Source organism: Microtus ochrogaster, linkage group LG4 (genome assembly GCF_000317375.1).
Source record: "Microtus ochrogaster isolate Prairie Vole_2 linkage group LG4, MicOch1.0, whole genome shotgun sequence".
NCBI classification, from domain to species: Eukaryota; Metazoa; Chordata; class Mammalia; order Rodentia; family Cricetidae; genus Microtus; species Microtus ochrogaster.
In genome coordinates this window covers 65,770,653-65,775,541 of record NC_022030.1, presented here as the reverse complement: position 1 = coordinate 65,775,541, position 4,889 = coordinate 65,770,653, and the positions used below count along the sequence as shown (strand labels likewise).

The following is a 4,889-nucleotide window of genomic DNA, read 5'->3' as shown; positions in this document are numbered from 1 at the left end:
ACACACACACACACACACACACACACACACACACACACAAAGCCCTGAGCAGTTCAAAAGCTCCTCTCAGCACCTTGAGTCAGAGCTGTGGGGAAGAGGCTTCTGCTACTTCTTTCTTTCAGGGCCAGCTTACGTAGCTTACAGACTCCCTAAAACTGTATGTGAAAGATAGATTTGTGGTTTTCTCAAGGGAGAATCTGAATCTCACAAGGATCCCTGCATTGTAATTGTTAAAGAGCTACCGTGTTGGGGAAATTCTAGCAAGCTTATTTTTGCAGTGTTGGAGGTGTTTCTTGACTCTTATAAGCTGGTTTGCATCTCAGGTGCTGGTAAATAGAGTTTTACTGACTTTGTTTGCATTTGTGCTCATATTTGAAGTACAGCAACAATGGCTGGGTGATTAGTGTCTTATTTGAGAGGACGGTTGTTTTTAAAGCTAGCCAGCAAAACCACTAAAGCTCTGGCCTTTTTCCTGATGCTGTATAAAACCTGAGTAACTGTGTACATAGAAAATTCTGTTGTGAAGGGATTAGATGTGTGTCCATACTCAGAACACAGGAGACCACAAGAACATTCCAGACAATGGTTTTGTTTTGAAGAGAATTACTAAATCTTCTAGTTGGTTTTCGAAAATCATGTCACAGTTGAACAAGACATTATTCATTTAAGAACTGCATGTGGATATACCCCACAATGGAACTGACAACCTGAGTTCTACCTCAGAACCCGAGTGGTAGGAGAGAATTAATTCCTGGGAGTTATCCTCTGACTTCCACATGCACACTGTGGTACGTGTGCGTGCACACACAGTAGGTGTGCTCACTGCTCTTTCCCAAAGACAGGTGCCTCCTCCTACTTAACCCTCTCAGCAGTCCCTGAGACTGCTATGTCTGTTTCCTTCCTGCCTAGAGTCACACAGCCAGGGGCACCTGTGTTTCCTTCCAGAGCTTTCCACACCTGTGCTGCAGTATCGCACCAGAAATTAAACCTCTCTCCCTCTTCCCATCTTTTCCTCTCTCTCTCCCTCTCTCCCTTTCCCCAAAGTAAGTACCAAGGGTGAAACTGAGGTGGCTTTTAGTGGCTAAGAAAGGACTTGGCCGGGGGCTGGAGAGATGGCTCAGTGGTTAAGAGCATTGCCTGCTCTTCCAAAGGTCCTGAGTTCAATTCCCGGCAACCACATGGTGGCTCACAACCATTGGAATGAGGTCTGGTGTCCTCTTCTGGCTGCAGACATACACACAGACAGAATATTGTATACATAATAAATAAATAAATAAATATTTAAAAAAAGAAAGGACTTGGCCACTAAGTCCCATCCCAGCACTAATGCAGTCTTTAATCCAATGAGAAACTTAGTCCAATCTGGCCATATTAGGTTGTTTTCTCTCCTTTACTGTCACCTCTGCTGGGACAAGCTGACCAGTCCTCTTGCAAAAATTCAGACTACAGGGGCTGGAGAGATGGCTCAGCGGTTAAGAGCATTGCCTGTTCTTCCAAAGGTCCTGAGTTCAATTCCCAGCAACCACATGATGGCTCACAACCATCTGAAATGAGATCTGATGCCCTCTGCTGGCCTGCAGGCAGACACACAGACAGAATATTGTATACATAATAAATAAATAAATATTAAAAAAAAAATTCAGACTACAGAGGCCAGAGAAATGCTCAGCAATTAGGAGCAGCTGGCGCTCTTCTTGAGGCTCCAGGCTCAGTTCCCATCACATACATAGGGCAGCTCATCCCCACCTGTAACTCCAGTGTCCTCTTCTGGCCTCTGAGGGCACACATGTGGCTGGAATGAACACATGCACACACACATAAAAAATCTTTAAACATATGTGTTATCTTAAATGTATACATACATGCAAGAATCAGTAATGAGCATATTCAATAACAAAGTCCAACTAATCAAAAAAGAACATCTAAAATGCTCAAAATAGAAATTTTAAGCACAGACATGAAACCAAAGATGGAAAATTCTCACCATGAAGCTGTTTCATTCACAAAACTGTTAAAATGTTGTAGAGCCGTGTTGGCTAGTACACAGCACTAGCATTCAGCAGACAGAAGTAGGAGGGTCATTAGCTTGGGGCCAGTGTGGGCTATACAGTGAGACGGTCTCAAAAATAACAACAGGTTGTGTGTGCACGTGCGTGTACATGTGTGATTATATACTATGTAATATAGGTATACTATGTAAAATTATCCCGAGCCTCCATATAGAAGGTATGTGAAACTGTGGAACATAAATGAATTGTCATTGTACCGGGTCTCCATCCTTAGGATATCTATCTTATTATGTATATGCAGATGTCCCAAAAATCTAAGAAATCCAAACCTCTCTGATCCAGACATTTCCACCAAGGTAGAACTCAGCCTGCGCTCTCAGTGTTTTCTTTAATGAGAGCTGAGTTCCTCAGTTCTTTCTGCTTGGCACTGTCTGAGACAACCAAGTGGCTAGTGACAGTCCCTGCTATCCTTCCCACCTTGTCTATGCAGGTTATCTGAAGTGCCAGGCTGTTGCTTTTATTATGAAATACCAGGTTTTGTTGTTTATTTTTACAGGCAGGGTCTTACTCTAGCCCAGGGAGGACTGGAGCCTTTGGTCCTTCTGCCTTTGCCTGCCAAACACTAGATTACAGGCGTGTGCCACCACGCCCAGCAGAATACTGTTACTTTTTATGTCTACTCATTTCTATAATTTAGATTAAACATTACCTACTATATGTGGTTTTAAAAAAATATGTGAAGCTTTTCACTGGATTGTTTGCTATGAAGAAAGTGTTTGAACAATCCTCCTAACTACAGATGGCGAGCTGTTTGTTTTCCACGTGCTAACTAAGCTGGAGACGTGGGAATGAGAGCCAGTAGACTAAAGTGACCTATAAAGGGATGGAAAGATAGTCCTCACAGAAGGTGCCTCTGGGAGAAGAGTCTGAATGAACTCTTTGTCTCTGGCTATTCCTAAACTGCTCAGAAACCATTGTGGTTATTGGCATGTTGAGGTTGAACACATATATGACTGTCTTCTATTAATAGCCCCTAACTCACCCTTGTGGGGATGGAAGTGGGGAAGAGTTCTGGCAGCCAAGAACTAAGGCAGACTGTGGTAGGTGGCTATAGGACAAGCTCAGATAGCAGACTGACCCACAAGAGTTGGCACAGTCTCTCAGTCCTCTCTGAAACACTGCCCTTGCTGTGTGGGCACCCATCAGTTGGCCCTCTCTTGCAGACTGTTCCTTCATGGTCTCCTGTCGCTAGGCGTGCAGTGCCGTTTTTCTCTAAGGTTCTGGCCCAGCCCTCGGATCTTCTCACTGTGCCCTCTGGGACACCTCATTACACCAGGGCCTCAGCTGCGCTTTCTCACCTGAGCCACAGGTCCCTCCAGACCCAGCAGGTGCCGTTTCACCACACACTAAGCACCCCCTTTGTGCCATCCATTGGACTAGACAGCATTGTTGGGTATAATTTGCACAAGTGAAACACTCGGGTCTTATAGACAGTTACATACAGGCCTTACCTTTTGAGAGACACAGACATCTACAGAAGTAGTACCAATGATATATCTTGTCTCTGGGTAAAGTTGAGTGATTCAAGTAAGGTAGCAATGGGACCTGACTCGGAGCTAATTCCAAATCCCACATGATCAAAGCTCTAAGGAATATCTTGATTCTGTTAGGGCGAGCCATCATGTTTGCTATGTTCTCCTTTTAATTGGGATAGTCTAGAAGCACTAGTCCAGGAGGACCCTTGTGAGACTGAGACTAGTCTGGTCTATCTATTAGTGAGTTCAGGACAGCCAGGACTACATTGTGAGACCTTGTCTTTAAAACAGGGGGGGGGGGTGGAGGAGACAGAGAAAGAGAGGGAGAAGGAGAGGGAGAGAGGTATATAGATGATAGGTAGATTAATCAACTAGTTAAATTGAAAACAATAAAATACAAACCATATTGGCTCATGTCACCACAAATTCAAAGGCAAGTGTTAGGCAGTCTGACAGGTGTTTGCCTGCCTGCCTGCCAGTGAGCCAGCCTCTCTGGACGCCAGTTGCTCTGTCTTGGGTTCATTCTTAATTATGATTCCCTTCTTGGTGCCTAGAAAACATATTTTTGGTCCAGCAGAGCACACGCACACACCCCAGTGCTTCAGGGGAGGAGGAAGAAGAGGAATAGTACTTTGTCTAAGTTAGTATCTTATGTCCAAATGTGCTAGGGTTCTCTTAGCTAGAGTGGGAAATTCTAGTGCCATTGTGTTATAGTGGCACAGTATAGTAACTCTATAATTTTGTATGGCTTTTCTTCTAGTTTTTTGGATGCATGTATGTGCATGTACTTGCATGCCTGGTGCCCAAGGAAGTTAGAAGGTGTCAGATCCCCTAGAACTAGAGTTATAGACAGTTGTGAGCTGCCATGTGGGTGCTAGCAGTCAAATCTGGGTCCTCTGTGGGATCAGTAAGTGCTCCTGTCTAGCCATCTGTCCATCTCTGTTGTTCTTTCTTGAAAATTTTAATAAAGCCAGACATGGTGGCTCATGCCCTTAACTCTAGCACTTGGGAGACAGAGGCAGGCATATCTCTTTTAAGTTTAAGGCTAACCTGGTCAAATAGTTTCAGGCTAGTCAGAGCTACATTGTAAGACTCTGTCTCTAAAAACCAAAAGAGAATCTCATTAATTTATTTATTTGAAACGTGGGGTGGCCTGAGCACATGGAAATGTCCATGGACTATTTTCATGCGTTGGTTCTCCTTTCTGCTTGTCTGTCTGTCTGTCTCGTCTCTGCCTCTGCCCTGTGTGCTGTAGCCTGTCTTCCCACCTGCTTCCACCTGTGGTCTCTCGTAGGAGTGCTGGATTGCAGCTGCGCACTGCTGCATCTTCCACCTGTGGTCTCTC

General features: G+C 44.5%; 1 protein-coding gene across 3 annotated transcripts in view; it reads left to right on the top strand.

The window, feature by feature from the left end:
• Positions 1-4,889, top strand: part of Armc9 (armadillo repeat containing 9) — a 133,424-nt gene that overhangs the window by 59,640 nt on the left and 68,895 nt on the right. The window lies entirely within an intron of this gene.